The sequence below is a fragment of the Callionymus lyra genome, chromosome 5 (assembly GCF_982586985.1).
Source record: "Callionymus lyra chromosome 5, fCalLyr1.hap1.1, whole genome shotgun sequence".
In the NCBI taxonomy this organism is placed as follows: domain Eukaryota; kingdom Metazoa; phylum Chordata; class Actinopteri; order Syngnathiformes; family Callionymidae; genus Callionymus; species Callionymus lyra.
The window spans coordinates 28456159-28478125 of record NC_141822.1 but is presented as its reverse complement, the minus strand read 5'-3'; positions in this window follow the sequence as shown (position 1 = coordinate 28478125).

Below are 21967 nucleotides of genomic sequence, written 5' to 3'. Positions count from 1 at the left end.
ATACAAAAAAAATCAGTGTTTTTTTGCAGTAGGTCTGCAATTCTAACCACATCAACCGTTTTCTTTAGAGAGACAAACTTCTTTGTGTCCACCAAAATTCCTCTTGTCCACTGAGGCCCCTCATATCTGCATCCTAAATAAGATTGCCATTAATACGTATATGATAAATGAATATTCTGAACACTGTCATCAGTGAACAGAGAAGCAGATGGAGTGCACGAATGATCCTCCCCAGATGAAACACTTATAGACTCAGGGACTCATTCATTCCTCGTGCTATTAGACTTTATAACTCTTTTTTTGGGTTGAGTTTTGGGGGCCGGAGTGTAGTGAAAAGATGATGTTATTGTGTGTTTGTATTCTTAAAGGTCTTTGTGTTATTTCCTTTGAGTTATGTTATCTATTTGCACATTGTTATAGCTTTACAAGTTTATTTGCTCTTTGTGCTTGTTTTTATGAAACTTGCTGTACCTTCCATTGTCTGCTGGAAACCTAGTCTAATCATTGACATGTTAACAAGTAACAGTAAAACATTAATTTTAACAAAATAAACTGTAGTTAAAGGGATTTTCCATTTTTAGATGCATTTCTTTTAGATTTTTAGATTGAGTGACATGAGTTTTCTCATCTAGAGTTCAGCTGGTGTACTTTCCAGTAATGTAGGTTTTATGGGAGCTTCGTGTGATCGAATCATTGTTAATGTGATTTTTCTCATCGATCGGTGAAACTCATTCACTGCCATAACACATTCATTACGACGACACGGGGATGAGAAACAGCCAGACACACATTCTCTCTCGTCTCTCAAAGGGGAAATTTGACAACCTGTAGTGGTTCCATACACTCTGCTTGAACTCCATGAAAAGGGGAAGTGAAAACAGGCCAAAGTCCTGCCACAGGCTATTGCAGAAAATGGCATCTGCCAAATACAAGTAGTTGCCTCAGCATATGTGGTCGGATCGCTAGAAGAAGCCTGAAAACGCACTGGCAAGCAAATCAAAGTCCTGTGAAGCTAAACAGCGACCACAAATAAAGAACATGTGTCTCTCACAGATGACATTGATCCAGTTGTACACCGGCATATCTGGACTCTGCGTAATTACCCCAAAATATCTAGTTAACAGTTTTTCCTAAATCTCAGTGACTAGTGATAGAAGCTTGATGGGCGACTGACTATGGGATTTTGGAGTTGATAAAAAAGTTAATACACGATGAAAAACAAGGTATGTTTCTGGATGAAATGTCCAGTGAACATTTGGATGAATGTTGGTAGTAAAAATATATGCAAATAAATTTGATTAAATTTGCTAATAACTCTGTGGTATGAGCTGCTGTCATCCCTTTAATAGCATCTCTCACCACCAACAACACCTCTAAATATATATTAAACAACATCTAAACGATCCAAGCACAATAATGATTCATTCTGTATCATCTGCAGCACAGAACAATAAGACTGTATCTTGACAAAAACCTATGGAGTGATTAAAAAACGAAAACAAAGGACAAAACATGTTAGCCTACGTTTACTTTACTATAATCTCTATTTTTGAATTAAAAATCAAGAAAGGTCTATGACATTGACAATATTACACAATGTGCACGTATATAACTAAGAATAACTACAACAAGAGAATAGTTAAAACAGTATTTTACAATGACTTACCTTCCAAATGGGAATGGATTTATCCTCTATTGATCTGAACCATAGATTCGAGGCTGAATGTCGGAGCGGTTCAAGGTAATGTCTCTATGAACTCTTACCTGCCTGCCTCCTTTGTATATGTACACACCCACCAGATAAGCACAAAATCAGTTCATACCAGAGTGACAGACAATTAATATAGAGTTTGATAGTGATTGATTCTAAAATTAAATTAAAATATTACATTAAAATAATTTTGGGTAAACAATTCAATTTATTTTTTAACGTGTCTTATATTTGAGACTTTCATTGTAATTTCATTTTTGTTTTATTCTTGTTGGCCAGTCTTGATAAGATCAGGTGATCAGTGGTGTCCACACCATCACCACTGGTCATCTATGTTTTAAACCAGGGGTCGGGAACCTATGGCTCGCGAGCCAGGTGTGGCTCTTTTGATGGTGTGAGCCAGGTGTGGCTCTTCGCCAGGTGAGCCAGGTGTGGCTCTTCGCCAGGTGAGAAGATATTAACGAAATTTTTTTAATTTTTTTAATTACATTTAAAGGGCAATTAATGTGTCAATGCAAGTGTCTCTTAAATTGATCTTGGACCTCTATTGTACTCATCAGTATGTGTCTGTTTGTACAAAGTGAAGCCATCATTTTATTATAACCTCTTGTTCGCCGAGTTTTCAGACGGTGGAGAACTTTATAAAAAAATAACTTCAAAACATGGTCATGATGAGGGACTTACAGGTTCATCAAAGTTAAGCTGCAGGTTTCAATGAAAGCGCAACAAATGCTGGTTTTCCTTTTGTGATCGCGGTCCTTAAAACACACTTGCATTAAAACACCATCACATGATGACTATTTGTAAATTACCTTTATCTCACGAATGTAATAAGAATACGCAGAAACACAAACACGTTAAACAGGTGCAGGTGAGACACACATTCTAATGACGTCAGAGACGATCAGACAAAGCGATGATGATGTGAAGTTACTGATGAACAGTTTTATTCTCGTTAAACTTCATCTGAAATTTAATTAATCCACTTGTGTGATTCATATCAGACATGTTTAAAATTAACAAATATACTGTTAGTTTGAATTCATGTTTTCATTTGTTTTTGTTTTTTCATGATCACATAAATGGAGAAATTTTAGTCTTGTGCTTCCTTTGAATATGATGGACATATTGAAATGGAGGCATGGAAAGGGATGAACCCGTCTGAATTCTTTGTTGATTTTGATGAACAAAGGAAAAGGGCTTGAATTCGTGTCAAGCACAGATTCTTACATCTGAATATTATTTATATGGCTCTCACTGAAATAAATTTCCAAATATTTTGCTTTCATGGCTCTCTGAGTCAAAAAGGTTCCCGACCCCTGTTTTAAACCATCACATGAACATTGAACCAGCTCTTTTAAATAATGTATAAATGCTTTTTATTTACAGTTAAGTTGATAAATACCCTATAAAGACTTTGTGAATACTCCACTGGCCTAAGTAGCAAATACCAACATACTCTTTTCCTATCAGGGTTATCACAGTAACTTCTTCCACTATAGTATCTTCACTTTCACTTTGAATCACATGTGATTCATAAATGACTGACCTTCTGCACCTACGGAGGCTTCCAGTCAGCAGCTTGAGAGAAGGAATTTTGAGCTTTGCCATTTGGCTCAGCTCACTCTATACCACCAGAGACATATAGAACCTGCTCATTATTAACCAAATTACTTATTCTTTAAACAACTGATCAAACAAGTCAAATCTAAAATAGGACAAACACAAACAAGAAACTAATGTGATTTACATAGAAAACAAACCCGTTAATCTCCACACTCAATAAAGAGCCACGCCACTGCCAACAATAGTTAAATCAGCATGACTGATGATACGAGAGCAATGAAGATCAGCTGGTGGGTGAGCCAGAAACAAAACTGCTGAAGTATTTTGGCTCATAAAGTTTGGACTCTGTGTGCAAGATCCTAAAACCCCAATTAGGCCTGTATCTGTTTCACCTCAGTGGGTTTCTGGGAAATTCAGGCAGTGAAAGACAGAGAGAAGCCAAACAGCCAGTAAAAAAGAGGGATGGCCCTCGTCAAAAAGAAATGACCAGCATTCTTTAATAATCAGCTTTGCTCAGATCCGCAGACCATTTTCATCAGGCTGGAAAACTTTGTTGCTCATTCTTGAGTGCCAATACACTGAAAATCCATCTAATTTCTAGTATTCTTGAAATTTCTTCAGGTTACCTGAGGTCGTTTTGGCAACGTTGTACTAATTGGATTTTCTGGTCCGATTATTTTTTCCAAATAGGAAAGATCTTCGGCCTGATTACAACTGTGTGCATAAAAGATGTAGAACTGTTTTCAAGCTGTTGTCCGACTGTTTAAAACCAGACCTGTGCAGCCCATATTTGACTCTTAGATACTCTACCTGGTACCTGGTTGGTACCTCTTAAGCACATTTTCAAAATAGAAATAAAATCAAAAACATAAATGATAAATCCACTTTTTTTGTTTAGTCTATTTCACTCTTTTGCTTAAAAAATGATCTTTTTAGATAACATAAGTTGTCATTTTTTATTCATTTACTTGTTTATTTGTTTACTACGTTTTATTTTCTGTCAAGGAAATTCTTTCTTTTCTCACTTTGTGGAAAGTTATTTTATTGTGCTTCTATTTTGCTTCAATACCTATGTCTGCATTGAATATTCAGTTATGTATATTTATATTATAAGAATGAATGTCAATTAAATTCAATGTCTTGACTCTGCATTCATCTAATGTAGAAAAATAGCGTCAAGATCAGTTGAACTGGACATTGACAGGGAATTATACCGGTACTCTGTACTATAATGGCACGGTAGTAGCCACCCAAAAACGTTTTTTTTTTTTAACTCTGATGATAATCTGCCAAAAGATTCAGTTTTTAGATGCATGTGTTAAAAGATTTTTGAACAGAGGTGAATTTTTAACATTAGCGCCCCCAAGTCGTTCTCTCAACGGTGCTCTTCACCTCACGAGTTGGAATCACCAATGTGATTGGAGCGTCTAGGAGAGTGAACAGGACCGCCAAACGTCATGGCAGTGGGTCAGAGATGGCGGTTTGATTTATTTCCATCATCATCTCTTTTGGACGAAGCATACTTGAAGAAGCACTGGAACCAATGGATGAATTCAGGCTTTCCACAGTATTTAATAAAATCTAAACTCCCGCCATTATTATTGATAGTATAAAGCCAAGTGTTGTGCCTTGCATAGATGGAACACCCATTCTTTAAACTGTAAAATAAAATGTAAAAAGTAAATATTTACAGAAGTTGAAATAATAGTATTTCATATCATTAAACCTGACAACACTATAAAGAACCAAGTATTATAATAATAATAGTACAGCACATTAATGAAAATGAAAGATGGCAAGGGTTACAGAAACCTTTTTGAATTCATGTCCTGACCTTTACCCTTGCGTCGTCTCAGGGTCAAATCGACCCAGTGGCCTGAAAAAAAAATGTGTTTGCGGTATCCCTTGTGTTTACCTTCACCCAGAAGCAACACAAGGAATACATCAAACACATTTGTTTTCAGGTCTGTGGGTCACCTTGACCCTGAGATGACACAAGGGTTAATGAAAACTGTAATACAAGAAAAGGGAGCTTCACTTTCTCTTGACCTTCTGTATGAAAAACAAAAATCACTGAAGAGCTATTTGCTTTTATATCTTACCTTTAAAGGACTAGTTCACAAGTTGGGAGTTTAAGGGGATAAATATTCTGATTATTTAATATTTAAAATGGTTCTCTTATCCCATGCTTTTCTTGAGAGCATAAAAATTCATGGACATGGAAATACAAGCTCAATTTATTCATGCCTCAAGATTTTGGTTGTAACATTGAAGGCCTCTGACTCCATATTTAGCCTTGCGTTACTGGTTGTTTAGGTCACAGAGCTGCAGTGAAGACACACAGACCCATTTGGCACAGGTTTGTGGTCACAGAGGCAGAACGAAGGCCAAATACACAGAGCAACGAGCATGCAGAACGGAGGAGACAAAAAAGAGCACTGAAAATAGCTAACAAATGTGGCTGCTCGGGTGGCTCAAACTCTGATTGCTATAGTGGACATGAAAGCATTCGCCCCGTCAAGTACGGTTTAGATCCTGCGATGGCGTGCGGTCCACACCACAGAGAGCCAAACTAGAAGTTTTAAGTCTGGAATGTGCCGTTAATATAGTCAGATGAAAGAAAAATGTGTCATTTGCTTTTAAGGGAGACAACAGCATCTTGAGGCCAAGAACAATAATCAGTGTTTCATTGAAATCCTTCAGAAATATATCAACTGGCTCGTTTTACAACAAATAGGTATTGGATTTGATTTAAGATGAAATGAATTTTTTTTGGTTGAGTAAGTGATGTTACATTATATAATAATGTGCTTTTAAAGATGAAGTTTAAACTGTCATTTTTGATCATATTTTAGATGATGAGATGAAATTTAGCACCACTAGTATCTTATTCAAAACGATATTTGATAAAATAGCAACAAAAATCAAATATCAACCTTCAGGACATAGCCTTACCGACATTAAACACTACACAAAAGTGGTCACTAGCATATTGTACTTTCTCCCTCCCTGACAGTGTTGTTGAGTTTTTGTATGAGATGAAAACAAGACCGAAGGGCTTTCTGCTGCTCCAACATTTGTTTTTGTCACACAGCTGCAACCAGCTAACAATTGTATTCACACACGTAAATAATGTTTCTGTTTCGAACCTGAGGGACAAGCAGATAAAAGAGCAACAAGCTAACAAATCTTTATTTGAAATTACTTGGATGACATGTTTAAGACCTAATTCTCCTGTTTTCAAAGCACTACTGACATGTGAATTTGAGGTTTTTTCTTTTGGTAATTGTTGGTTTGTATATCTGTCTCACGTTTTAAAGGAGGGAGTTTTATGAAGATCGTAAACATAAATGTTATGCTTCTAAATGAAGTGTAAAGTATAGTGGATCATCTTATGGTGCCTTTGTGTCTGGTCAACTTCATGAGCTCCTGAAAATGTAAACACTTATATAAAAGTATTACAAGTTATTTAATGTGCTGTTAAAATCATAATGCATGTTTAAATGTCATTATTAATATAAATCTATTATTTTCATTTTTGATAGGACATCAACCATTTAACTATGTCCACAAAGTCAGTTTTGAATCCAAATATGAATACATTTTGTTATTAAAGTCGAGCCCATGATATATAATACATCATTTTGTATTTAAAGTTGTGCTTTACCCCTTATACATTTTATATATTCTTACACTTTACTTATATATAGAAACTTATAGAAACCACATAGACGTTTTCGAACGATTTTTCTTGCAATAAGTCGATTGAAATTATTTCATGTTGAGGAAGGACCACCATAGCCTCAGGAAAAGATGCTGCAATTCTCTGATCTATGGCCAAACCCACAAAAGACTGCTTTTGACATTCTGATTAGAGATAGCGGGAACTTGTGATGTGGAGGGAACACATCATGAGACTTCAATTAAACTCTCCTGACAGTTGGTGCCCTTCTATAATCTTTATTTTAGAAGCTATGCTTAATAAGGATTTACTCTAGTCAAGAGGTGAAGTGTGTGACTCTTCTCATAAAACCCAGAGATTAAAGAAGCAAAGTTCAAAAAGTAAAACGCAAGACTCATGCGTGATGCCAGGATTGTTAGGAAAAGTGTTAGAGTTCAAGGAAATGAATCCAGATAAACATCTGTATCTTATATATTATCTTGGTTATCAATCCATGCCATCGTTTTATTGTTTCTTTTATTGGCAAGTCAAAGTTGGTAAGAGCTTCTTTTGCCATCTGAAAGGATCTCCATCAATGAGGTTGATCTTAGTATGATTATTTTTATCCAAGAATGGTGTTAAAGATCCCATGGTCAACTAGTGCCGACCTTTTACTCCATATTGCCCAATAAAGGAATTCAGAGAGAGATAGTCGGATTGACCATATAGAGCGAATGTAGACACACATTATATATTATCCAGGCCTCTCCTGAAAGTTCCTCATTCTATAACTAAGACTAGTCACTTAAATGTCCCCAATGTGTGAAGAATAAAGGTGTATAAATCATTGAAGCCCTGTAATCTGGCTGAATCTATAAAAAAAAAATGTTTCAAGGTTCACAAGGCAGAGCTTACCATTGCCAGGGTTCACTGTCCTGCAAACTGCTTCAGTGGACAAGGCCAGACAGAGTTATGGTCTCTGCTATATTCTTGTCATTGGTTCTGAAAACGTGCTTGATATTAAATGCAGACATTTTCATCTATTTATAGATTTCCCTTCCTTTTCCTAATCTTTCTACGAACTTCCTATCACATCTGAAGCCTTTTCGTCACAAACATGCAGCTGAGCAATGCTTGGGTGTCTGCTGGTGTCAAGACCCCCCTGTCACAAGAGTAGTCTACATCACAACGTTTCTTTAATTTACGGTTGTCAGAAAATGTCTCACACTTGTGTACTTATCTCTTTGACCTCGGTCAGATTAGTGAACAGATACCTTCTGTCATCTGATGTATGATTAATGAAGTTATGGTCAGTATAAACTTGACCTTGTGAGGCGAACTTCACCTCATAAATTCATGCTCCTGGAGTTAGTCTCTTCTATCAATGCTGCCAAATTGTTGGCCCAACTGCATTCCTAAGAATTAGCACATCGTAAAACAGAGAAAAAGGATTTTGTCAAGTACAGTGTGTTGACCGCACGTGTTTATCTCCTTAATTAGACCACGTTTTATAGTTCTACACAAGTCAATGTAAAGCTATGGTGCAGTAAACAGCTCAATATGCGTGCAAACCGTAAAGCGCAACATGTGGTGTAAAACATTCTATTCCATTAAAAACTGTTCATCCAAAGAGTCTCGATTGAGTCAGTTTTCCACAGTTGTTCATTTCCTTGATGTTTTTTTTCTTCTAATTCTACTCGCCATTTGGCTTCTGTCTTCATCCGGTATATCTCACAAAACTAGGCGAAACAAATCAATCAACTCTCAATGTCTGTGTTTCGGTTTTGAATACTGGATTACGTTTCACATTGTTTCATCGCCTCTTATTTATATTTTGAGATAAAACTGGTTTCATAGATGAAGAAAGTTGTATTGCCAACTCTGCAATATGTTTAACACATACAGAGGATTGAAATCACTGTAGTCAAAGGCCCACTATGCCACACAAACAACTATAATGAAAAAGTGAATACACATTAAAGTATATACAGTATAAGTAAGTAAGTTAGTAAGTAAAGGTTATTTGTAAAGTGCCTTTCTAGACCAGGGCCACAAAGCCTTACACCACAGCTCGGGCTCTGAGGTCTGTGGATCAGAATCTACTGACTGTTGTTGAACACGGTTCAGGACCAGAGGAGAGAAATCCTTCCAGGCTGTTGCTCCTAAGCTTTGGAACGATCTTCCTCTCTCTCTGTGTTTGATGATCTACTGACTCCTTCAAGAAACATCTTAAGACACTTTTATTTGTTCAGGCTTTTCCTTGAATTTCTGGAACTCCTGCGTTTTTCTCAGTTTTATCTTGATCTTTAAATTATATATTTTAGTGAGTATTGTTTTGATTGTTTTAACCACTTTGGGACCCTGGTCTGGAAAAGCGCTATATAAATACAAATTACTTACTTACTTACAGCTCAAGAACAAGTTGGAGTAAGTAAAGGATCACACCAAGTATTGGTGTGATCCTTCATGAAAGGGTTGACCATAATCATAAATAAAAAACTCTATGACAGAAAAGCGCTCAACAAATATACATTTCTTACTTAGTCCAACTTTTGATCTGTAATTTAAAAGAAACAATCGCTATGTAGCACATGGATGAAAGTTCTAAATCCAAACCCAGGACATTTTCTAAATCTGCTCAGGTCAAACCTAAGGCCATTTCAGAGAGGGTCAACTTAAAATACATAAAAGCCTATTCACCAATGATCAAATCTCAAAAATAGGAAAAATGATTTGCAACTTATTCAAAGCAGGCTCTCAATAATAACATAGACAAACATATTTACATGGGCAGGGAACGGACAATGTGCTGTAATAGTGGTGATTAAGTTGATTTGTTTCAGTCTATTAAATACGTTGGTATGAGCTAAAACCACATCAACATCACCTTTACTCTCAACAAACGCGGTTGTTGAGCCCTGTCTAGACTCGTGGAGCGAGAGTGCTAACCACGGTGCAATGTTTTCCACCCCATATCTGTGTCTCTACCCTCAGTGGCTGCTCGCAAAACACGACAAACAAGTTTATTAGTAGGTGCTCTTGCTTGCCAAAGGTGGAGCCTCTTGCCCCGCATCATTGATGGCCAGTGCATTTGAGGTATGTTGCTGCTGCAGACGCTAAAAGGCAGACTAAATGGGAGTGCGAGTGTAAAGAGATCGCTCTGGAATGCAATGAATAACCTCAAACCAAAACAGCCCTGTGTCGTGCACAGACCCTGTTCAGGCCAGACTGTGGTAGAAGAAAGTATAACATGCAAGTGAAGGTTATTCCTCTTCAAGAGTTCCTTCCTTCTTTCATTGTTCTTTTGGCACATCATGCACACTTAAGTAAAGTAAGTAAGTCATTATTTTTAAAACAATCAGGGTCAAAAAGCGCTTTAACATTCAAAAACAATACACAGTTAAAATATATACTTTAAAGGCCAAGATGACATAGAGACAAACCCAACAGCCCCAAGAGAGTTAAGTAAAAGTCTGGACAAAAAAAAATGTCTTAAGATGTTTCTTGAAGGAGTCTGTAGATCCCTCAAACGCAAAGGCAGAGGAAGATCGTTCCAAAGCTTAGGATTAACAGCCTGGAAGGATTTCTCTGTGAGTGAAGGTTTTAAACCAATGTATCTGAGTTTAGGCCACACAATTGAAAAATCTCTGTCTCTATGTGAAGTGTTACATTTGAGATGAAATGCACTTTATAAAAAAAAACAATACAATTTCCAGATGTGCACAAATTATATTCAAAATGGGAGAAACATTGAGACTAAATAGTGTTGTGGTAAAATCTCAACTTCAACAAAGAATACATGCCAGTTTTGGTATTTTTTTGTTTCTTCCACTGAGAGTGTTTTCTGTCATACCCTTTTCTCCGGCAGAATTTTGCACAGGAAATGGAACCGTCCGGAATGCCTTCATGCGCCAACCACCGTTGAACCGTGCCAGCTTGCCAGCCCATCCCAGACCACTGTGAGAAAAAAAAAACATCCTCTGGGAAGCGGGCCTTCCCTTCCTGTGAAGTGGTACGAAGAAAGGACCAAATAAATGTGTTCTTGACCCACCTATGCTTGCAAGACTCAGCCAGGGAAAAACTAGTTGGTTTGGTTTTTGGATTTTTTTTTCTTTAACGCGGGTGAGCACGTATGGTTCTGAACCAAATCCAGCTAGTGCATGAACTAGAGAGGCCACAATGTTCTGATGAAGCATAACTCACACCACAAACTCAGAAGGCTCTCATGAAAGTCCTCACCACATCAACCCGTTGACTTTATTATTCAGCTGTCCAGAGCCCACACACACACACACACACACACACACACTTGTAACCTGCTGCACTGCCAGAGTCGGATCTGTGATCTGGTGCACGCACATGCTAGAGTTGACACACTTGTGTTCCTATAATACACATCTAACAGATGCTCACGCATGTGACTGCGCTTCGGTTGGTGGTCCATCTGCATTTGGATGTAATTACGCCAGAACAGCTAATTTCTGAGGTCATTCTTGGCAGTGCGTGGGTTCGATATTGAACTCTCATGGTGCCTCTCTGACTTCATTAAAGCTGCAGGTGGATTTATTATTTATTTGATTAAAATAATGAGGCCTTTCAGTAAAATGTTTTCTTTCCCCAAACCGAGTTTAGGTTCATGAACTCATAACAGCAGGGAGTTGGTTTGTACTTGTTTTTGTTAATCAAACGGATGGTTTCCCCACATTTAAGTGTGTACAAATGTACAAATGAATACCTCTATTGTTTTGTAAAACAACACCCGAGGTGTGATTTCTAGGATGGAATAAGGTGTTAGAGTGACATATAGATGCTTATGAATGTTCTCTTCAATCAAAACAAGTCCTCTGTGACGTGCCTGAGTTGAACTTGAGCGAGATAATAATGACGACGACTTCTCTGACTCACATTCTCTGCTTCCTTTCAGGACTTACAGGAAAACGTTATAAAAAAAGATAATTATTATCAGACATTTTCCATTTTTCTGGTGTTTAATGTCATCTGTCATGAGAGGCTGGGTTTGATTTTAGAGGAATACACACTCCCCTACATGTACTAAGCCTGCAACAACATTTAAAACAAACAATAAACCTTTTGATAAGTGAAAGCTTGTCTGTTTAATCAAAAATCCAAGTACCTTTTTCCAACCTGCTTAAAAATAACTTGTTTATAGCCTAAATTACATTTTGATACTGGGTGTACAATTCCCTTTCCTGAGTCTGTTTTACAACCTTATTGTTATCTCAGGGTCACGGAAAACACAGAAGCCAAAAAAAACAAATGTGTTTGCGGTATCCCTTTTGTTTGCCCCAGAGACAACACAAAGGTTAAAATGAGTTGTCATCTGCTAACAATTCAAGTACTTGAATGCATTTTCTCGACCTATTCGGGGCATTTCACCTCTTTCAGATTGGATGTAAAACTTGTTTTAAAAGTCCACACTTCTTTAATTGTAATTGCATCATGTAAATAGCTAATTGTAAATTTTATTGTATTTATGTTTAATATTTTATTTTTTAATGTTCGATGTTAATGTTTGATGTTTGATATTTTCACAGTATGCCGAAACAAATTCCAAATAATTGGACCCTCTCCACTAATAATGGCACAAATAAAGAATTCTGATTCTGATGGTCTCTTATTTGGATGAGTGGAGCATTCCAGATGGAGATCCCTCTATTTAAACTCTTTAGTGCATCTATTTTTCTATGTAACAGCAACATATCTCAGATGCAGTGGCCATCAATAAAGCAGTCAAATGGGGCAACATGTCGATCCCAGCTTATGACTGTTAGAAAATGAATCGGGTCAAAAGTGAAGAGTCATGTCATACAGAGAGTTTTCTTCTTTTGAAGTTGAAAATGTAAAGTGTTTATATCCTCAATTACATTTAAGAAATGTCACGTTGTGATATATTGTTGTTTATATTAGACATTCAGAAAGCTATATCCTCAAAGTTTACAGCAAAGGCCCTGGGCCGTGTGATATCTACTCAAGGGCTGCAAATGCCGCAATGAGTTTGGACGGGCCCTAATCCAGAAGCACATCTAGAAAGATTTCTCAAGGAACATGGTAGGAGGCCTCCGCTGAGACAATTGACCTCTCTTGAATAGAAAAAACACCAAAGCAATCAAACAAGACTTTTTTGTGCTTTACTCACATGCTCAATCCTATTGGTTCTGGCAACAGTTTTGATAGGGATTTCAAGACCTGCAGCAAGCTAGAAAGAAGGCACAACCTTTAAATCAGGTAATGCTTTTGAACTTTGGTCTTGGATGTCATGTTTTGTTTTGCAGGACTGCTATGATTTTTTTGGGGGGCAGGTGGGGTGATTCCAATGATGCATGTAACTGAAAAGAGTGGTTGTCCTGTATTCACCCCAATTATGTAACCATCTGCTCGTTTGTGAAGTCAATCAAAGGAGTTTTTGAAGTGTTGCTTTCTGACGCGGGGTGAGTCCATGGCCTTAAAAGAAAGTCGAACACAGCGGGAAACCTGTGCCTTACATCACAAGACAAGCCATGTGATCAGTCAAAAACACCTAGACAGACACGCAAGCACACACACACACACAATCTTCAGGCTGGTTCAAAGTCTTTTAAAAGAACAATATTCAAGTTTATTGTTAATAGAAATGTACGTTTTATACTGGTGGTTTCACATTTTTATTTAACTTTAAATCTTGTTTTAACAAGTAAATAAAGTTATAGTTTTAATGTTATTTTAAGTTTCCCAACCGACTGTGGAAATAAAGGATATATAATACAATAAAGGTCAACACATTATGGTGAAGAGCTGACGTCGGGATCATGGGCCACATCCTCGTGCGTCCATATGCGTAAATCTGCGTGTGGATGGTAGCGCAAAGGTTCAATAAATCATTGTCATTTCCGAGTCCCCTTCCTATCAGCGGACACCAATGGGAGGGACACTCCTTCATGGACCGGGAAACAAAAACACTGACTGCCATACTTGGCACAGCGCGAGCCTCCCAGCGGAAGACCAGTAACGTGTTCACACAGGGGAACAATCAGCGAGCTCTACTGTTAAAGAAAGGGCCTTTCCTAGATGACACAAGCAGCGATTCCTGGGTGGAGCTGAAGAGGTGGAGCGAGGAAACGGAAAGCTTGGAAGGGAGAGTCTCTATGGTAAAGGAAGCGTCAAGCTGCTCCAACGAAGATCAATCCGGGGTTAAACACACATGTAAAAAGACACACGGAGCCCTTTTTCTCCCACAGTAAAAGCAGCAGCTCCCTGTTTTTATAGACGCTCCAGGCCAAAATCAACATCTCAACATTTTCAAAAACACATTTAATTTATTATATGTGAATTAATCCACAGTTTAGTCGTCAAAGACTCCTTGTTTTTTTTCGCTGAAGTCATAGAAGCATCCTCCTAGAAGTAATGGTTAGTTGATTGAAAGTCTGAATGTGTTTAGAATCCTCATTCCACATGGCTGCGGAGGAAAAACTGATTCACCCTGATGTCTTCAGTTGCATAAATAAATTCACACTCACGCAATTTGAAAACATTTAAAAACAATCACATCCTGTTCTCCACAGGAATCTAAAACTAATATATTTTTTTAAAACATTTGTAAACAACAACAGGGGAGCAACATCTGGTTTTAAAAAGTGAAGCCAAGTGAAAAAAGCTGCAGTTCAAAGAGTGACGGCCTTTCCAAGATCGCCCTAATGTTTCTATTAATTCAAGGAGACCTTATCACCTTGATTCATATCAAAACTCCCTCCCTTTTCATGAGGTTCTTCTATGGAAGTATATAAATGCCATCAGAATACTGAATGATCGAATTTAACATTTAAAATGTTAAATTGAAATTTATTTATTTAAATGTTGTATTATTTAAAGATTTGATTCATTAAAATATAAATAAAATCGAGTTATATTTTGAAAAAGGTAAATTATGATAATTTTTTTTAATAATATCTTGTCATTTTTAACAAGTTAGCTGACCAGACCTTTTGGGTTAGACACCGACAAAGATACTCTAGTAGGAGAACTCACATTTCTCGGATCGTTAAAACTGTGCATTGGCTGCATGTTTACTACAGGTAAACTTTCAGATCTATTCATGGTCAGGCTCCTCCTTACATCACTGATGTGATCCAGCCTTACACCCCTGCTCGGGCCCTGAGGTCTGTGGATCAGAATCTACTGATAGTTCCTGAACACATGCTTCCGGACCAGAGGAGAGAAATCCTTCCAGGCTGTTGCTCCTAAGCTTTGGAACGATCTTCCTCACGCTCTGCCTTTCATGAATCTTCTGACTCCATCAAGGAACATTTTAGGACCTATTTATTTGTACAGGCTTTTTCTTGATTATCTCGGGACTGTTATGTTTATTACTGTGTCTTGTACTTTTAAAGCTTCTAAATGTGTACTTATGTTAAATGTGTATTGTTTTGTTGTTTAAGCGCTTTGTGACCCTTGTCTGCAAAAAGTGTTTTATGAATAAAACTTACTCATTAACTTACATACTTACTAAGAAAGATTGATCGGACAGTTAGAGACATCAGAAACCACAGACTGAACGTGTAATGTAATGCAAGCTTTTTGAGATCCCAGGCGTTGAAGTAAAGTTTACAGATTGTCTTGACAGAGTATATACTGTATATATATATTTATTGGGTATTGTTTTGATTGTTTAAGCGCTTTGTGACCCTGGTCTGGAAAAGCGCTCTTCAAATATAAATTACTTACTTACTTATTTACAACATCTAATTTGATGCACCAGTGCCTTTACTCATCTCGTCTGGTATGATCTGGTGGCACCATTATACCAACATGTTCATGTTGAATGTAAAGGGCGATAAATTAAAAAAAATGCATTTTAAGGGTTTAAATGTATATTGAATATGGAATTTAGAAAATATTTTCTTGTAATTAAAATATAAGGCTATGTGTAAACATTGTTCAATACAATAAAATAATTCAATTCTTGAAAAAAAAATTAAAACATTTAAAAATGTTATTGCTGTTATATAAACTGATGAGCTCATTCTGCATGTATGCAATATTTCAACAGATTTGTGGATTTTTTTGAAGCTACAAACTAACACAAACTTTATTAACTTCAATAAAACTTACAAATGCATTTTTGAAAGTCCAAATGATTAAATTAGTTTTTCTTTTGACCAATTAATAGTCATACACAATACCTCCTATGTATTTTGGCTTTAATAATGTTGATAAACTAGATAAATTACCAAAATGCAAATTATTTAAGAATCTGTAACAATCTGGCTCTTCCAGAGGCTGGTGAACCTTTTCTAAAACTATTTTGCAGCAAGATCTGGTCGGGTAACGCCCAAACTGTTGTCTGGTTTGACTGAACAAAAAGAACATATTTTCAAGAGGAAAATAAAGAGACAGAAAAACAACCTGATTCTCGACTGTTTCCAGTTATAATTCACTTGACTCAAGTAGGATGATTCATAACAATCATTCCAAACCGTACACGAGCGACTCCAGATTCAACCACATGGTTGTGCTTTGATGTTCCTCAAGAGCTGCTGAGAGGTTCGGCTTGTAGAGTGATCAACAGTTCTGATGATTGAGCTGAGCTCGGGCCAAAGAATGTCTCTTTGTTTGCAGTGATGACGACAACAGGAGCACAGATGACGCTCATGTTTTTGAATCTGGCTTTCTGACTGGACTGTGGCAGATCGTACAGAGAAAATATAGTACCATGAATAGTAGACATTTTGGGACTAAACCTTTTGAAAAAAGTTGGTCACTTATTCTATATTGTGACAACATATTTGCTCAGAAAGAAATACGTCATGATATTTAGCGAGTGATGAGTGTCTGATTTGGCCAAAAACAAGCATAGGTTGTACGATGCAATTGATGCAGTTTAATATGGGGAGTTGGAGTTTGTGAGATAGAGAATACTATAATAGTGTTTGTTTTGTCTACTCGCCAAAAAAACTGACATAAAGTCACAACTTTTATTCATCCAAGTTGGAATAGCCCAAAAAAATAATAATAATAATGCCAACAGAGAGTAGACTACAATTCAATGAACAAGTTATGAAACCTGCGTATATTATTATAATAGTATTATTTATTTTATTTGGTATACAGGTTTATTATTTTAATGTTGCTCTTCACTACCTTACTAAGTGACCTCCCTGTAGAGCCTTGAGTGTTCAGTGACCACCAAGCTATTTTACTGCTGTGCGTCAGAAACACTGTTTCAAATGAAGCTACTATGAGATACTTTTTGAAGTTTCCAAGTAGATGAGCATATGAAACAAGACCCCCCTCTCTAGTTGGTTTAAAGAAATGCACATGCAGTATTTGGCAATGGCGCATTAGCAACAGTTACACTTTTCTGCCACACGCATTCACCAGAAACAGCTATTTTAATATCTACGTAGTTTCCCCATAACTCACAAAGGGGTAAAATACAAGAAGAAAACTCACCTCAACTGAAAATACTTAAAACCTATATTTTACATAGCAACCCTCTCGCTTTGAAGGGCTGCTCCACTGCTGTATGCAACAAACCACAAACAAGAATATATACTTGAAGTCTTTACTGTTTCTCAAATCAACATGTATTCTACTTATCAATCACTTAAAGTTCATGTCAGGGCTGATGTTTTCAAACACAAACAGGGTGGACACCAGATAGCCATCGTACAGTGGGTGCGCCGGCACCTGGAGTCAATAAAGGTGGGATTAACCAGGGGGGCGGGGGGTCCCTTCTTTGAGACGCAGCACTTTCGTTTAAGACGTCGCAGGAATGCTTTTCATTCTCATGCAGGGAGGATATTAGTGATAGACACTGTGAAATTTGGGCTTTACTTCATATCTGGTTGTCCTTATTTACCTTAGCTCAGATCTCCCCCCCTCACGGCATCTGCCATCACAGACAAAAAAATGTCTCCATAAGAATTATTTGGCAACTCTCTAATACCTATGTTGCCTCGACACGCACAGCATGAAGGTTGACGTCAATCATCTTCTCCATTTCTGTTTCTTTCCATCCAGCCTTTATTTCATCTGTCTATCATGAGCTCCGTGTCTGTTCTTGAATCAATTTTTCTCTGACATGACCTACATTCTAAGGTGATTGAGCGCAATAACACAGCTGGAGCAGCAGCTCTTGTTTTAAGTGGTGTCGCAGATGAACGTATACATTTAATGCGGCAGGGCTTCATGACAAAAAAATGTATGATGTCACGTCTGCGCTTTTTAAAAAGCATCGGTTTAATACACCGGTGTTAAGTTGTTGTAGAAACAACTGTGTTGAGGTGGCCTTAAATGTTCCCAGCCGCCGTGAGTCAGTTACAATCCTGCCCCACTGCTGTTAAATGAAGGAGTGCTGGAATTGTTCAATGTCTTCCACCCAGATACGATCAGCCAGAACCTCCCTGCCTTGTTAACCGTCTGCTGCCGCGCTGATAACCTTAAACACTGACCTCTGAGGGATCTCATCTCTGCTGTTTATGTGTGGGAACGTGTATGTGAGTGTACGATTTACTTCACAGCACATTAAAAACCTTTTTTAAGCAACCTCTTAATGAGCGCAGGAGACACTAAATTTGATTTCGATGAAAGACTCAAAGAACCTCAAACATCTGTAGGGATACACACATATACACATGCAGGGTGAGTGGTTACCATCATCTGTACCGTCATTGACTGGTGACCTGATCTTGTTGTCGGCAATCCTGAGCAACTTAATTAAGGTAATGGAGGAATGAATGGATGTAAGAAGACTTTATAAAGACTCGCTGGACGTAAACAACGGGATTAAGATGTGTATTAGCACACACTCACTGGCCACTTTATTAGGTGGACTTTGCTAGTACCGGGTTGGACCTTGTCTTCAGAACTTAGTGACATAGATTCAACAAGGTACTGGAAACATTCCTCAGAGAGTTTGGTCCATATTGACATGATAGCATCACGAAGTTGCTGCACATCTGTCGGCTGCACATCCATGATGCAAATCTACCGTTCCACCACATCCCAAAGGTGCTCGGTTGGATTGAGGTCTGGTGATTGTGGTCATGTTCAATATGTTTGAGACGATTCGAGCTTTATGACATGGTGCGTTATCCTGCTGGAAGTAGCATCAGAAGATGGTACTCTGTGGTCATAAAAGGGATGGACATGGTCAGCAACAATACTCAAAGAGGCCCAAAGAGTGCCAAGAAAAGATCCTATACACCACCATCAGCTTGAACCGTTGGTACAAGGCAGGATAGATCCATGCTTTTATGTTGACAGAAAAGTCTGACCTTACCAGAATAGCTGAATGTTGCAGCAGAAATCAAAACTCATCAGACAGGCAACGTTTTTTTCAATCTTCTATTCTCGAATTTTGGTGAGCCTGGGAGAATTTTAGCCTCAGTGTCCTGTTCTTAGCTGGACAGGAGTGGCACCTGGCGTGGTCTTGTGCTGCTAAATCCCATCTGCCTCAAGGTTGGACGTGTTGTGCGTTCAGAGATGCTCTTTTGCATTCCTTGGTTGTAACGTCTGGCATCAATAAGGTATTTTCGCCCACAGAACTGCCACTCACTGGATATAACAAATAGACTCAAGGACTCATTCATCCCTCGGGCTATTAAATTGTACAATTCTGAGTTCGGGGGCAGGAGTGGAGCGAAAGTATCTGAATGTTCTGTTCTATGTTAGTCTTTGTATCCTTTGTTTTTGTTATTTTTCTTTGATCTATGTTCTTTATCTTTATCTTTAGACTTAAATTGTATCATGTTGTTCTTTCTCTTTATTTCTCTTTGTTCTTGTTCTTATTTTATTTAGATTTATTTTTTATGAAAAATTCCTGAATTTTCTGTGGCTATTGGAAAAAAACAATTTCTCGAACGAGACTTCCTGAGGGATCAATAAAGTTTTACCTTACCTTATATTCTCTTTTTCGGACCGTTCTCTGTCAACCCTAGAGATCGTTGTGCATGAAAATCCCAGTAGACCAGCAGAGTCTGAAATACTTACTACCCGTCTGGCACCAACAACCATGCCACGTTCAAAGTCACTTAAATCACATTTCTTCCCCATTCTGATGCTCAGTTTGAACTGCAGCAGATCATCTTGACCATGTCTACATGCCTAAATTCATTGAGTAGCTGCCATGTGATTGGCTGATTAGAAATTTGAGTTAACAAGCAGTTGGATAAATGGCAGATGAGTGTAGACTTATAATAATGGAAGAAGTATCTGTGCCCCATATCGTGAAGCATGGGTCCCCGATGTCTTCTTCACAGCTGCTGCTGGTGATACAGTTTATCACTAGCGAACAAAAACAGGAAACTTAACTTCATAAATGAGAATAAATAGAGTATAGTATGGTGACAAAAAGCGTTCTTTTTCTTCCAAGAGACTTTCAGAGACATTGCAGGCCCAGTAGTTAAGATCATGTGCAAAGGTACAAGAAACATTCCTAGTCAATGAATAAACCCAATTCTGGATTAATGGAAGTTGTTTAATTTATTTGATTCCCTGTTGTGTCGTTAAATGAGCACCTTGCCTGAAGTATGCACCAACTCAGGGCTTTTCCTAGTAAACTATTTTTTTTTTTTAAGGATTTAATAACATGTGATAAACAGTGGGTGCCATGTTTTACCCATTCAGGCGCATCTGTCTCTCTTCCTCCAGCACCTGAATCTGGTATCTATTACTCCATGATCGACAGCTTATATGAATCATTGGAGCATTTTAAAGTCGGTCTGTGCCGAGACACCACGGGCCACTAGACTTAACAATTCCCTGCTCCACCACTATCTTCGGCCTATTTATATCTCTCTCCATCTGGAGAAGATCTGCACTCTGTGTTTTTTAGTTTGCACGTCTTCCTGAAATGCTGACAGGAGTGTTGTTGCTTGTGGCAGAGGAGGCAACATGACGACTTTGTGATGGGAAATAAATGGTAAACTTACATGTTGTACTAAGCTATTAGATAAGGCGTATCCAAAGTGCAGACCAGGAGGTATTTTACGACCATTCAGCAGATTTCATGTGGCCCACAGTATCCGTTAATAACTGTATCATTAAGCAAGACAATGTATGCAATGAGTGTAATTTACACATCGAAAATAAAATAAAGTTAAACATATGTAACAAATCTAGACATAATACAGGTAAGCTCATAATTCCTATATCCTGAAAAAAATTAAATTCTGTCTCTTAAGAAGTTCCCAATTTTGTGTTGAGCTCTTGTAAAGAAATAAAAGCTTTTATTTTGAATTTATGAATGCAATAACTTCTGGTGTGATGTAACTGTTCCCGTTTTGCTCATTCCTGTTTACACTTCATGTGGCTCTCCTAGAAAAGAAATTGGATAGATAAACGGTCAGACCTTAGTATGTACCGATGACGTTTTTAAAGCTCTGCATTATACATATATTTATATATTTTTCCAAATTGACACATTCATTCTTTTCCTAAAATTGAAAAACAATCTTGATTAAGGGTTGCGTATATATGGAGTGAATAAATTACAATGATTCTGAAATTAGTTTAGGAATAAAAGTCAGAAATCAATAATATAATATATATTTCAGATGATTTATATTTATGTAACTTATTCACAAATTATCTTAAATCGAGAGGTTACGAGAGAATTGAAACCCATAATTACGTCATAATAAAGGCTTCACTCCTCTTTAGGCCAGCTGTAATAACACCAAGCTTTGTTAATACAACAAGTCCCTTAGAGGTGGAGACTCTGCTGACCTGCGTGAACAACCTAAATGCTTGACCAATCCCAGAAGAGTTGGTGTGGTTATGGTAAAAAAAGATTTAATCTTCAGAAAAACAAATTGTTTTCAGTGGGCAGGGCTTAAGTCCATTTTCTACTGTAAATATTTAAATGAAAAAATAGTTTTGTACAAACTTACTGGTGAGCACAATAGAGGCCCAAGATATGTTTCAGACACACTTAAATCAAGACATTAGTTAAACTTTAGGCATTTGAAATATTGTTTTTAGCAATAAGACAAGACTTTCTTGAACAACACTCACGAGGCACAGGCATGAGC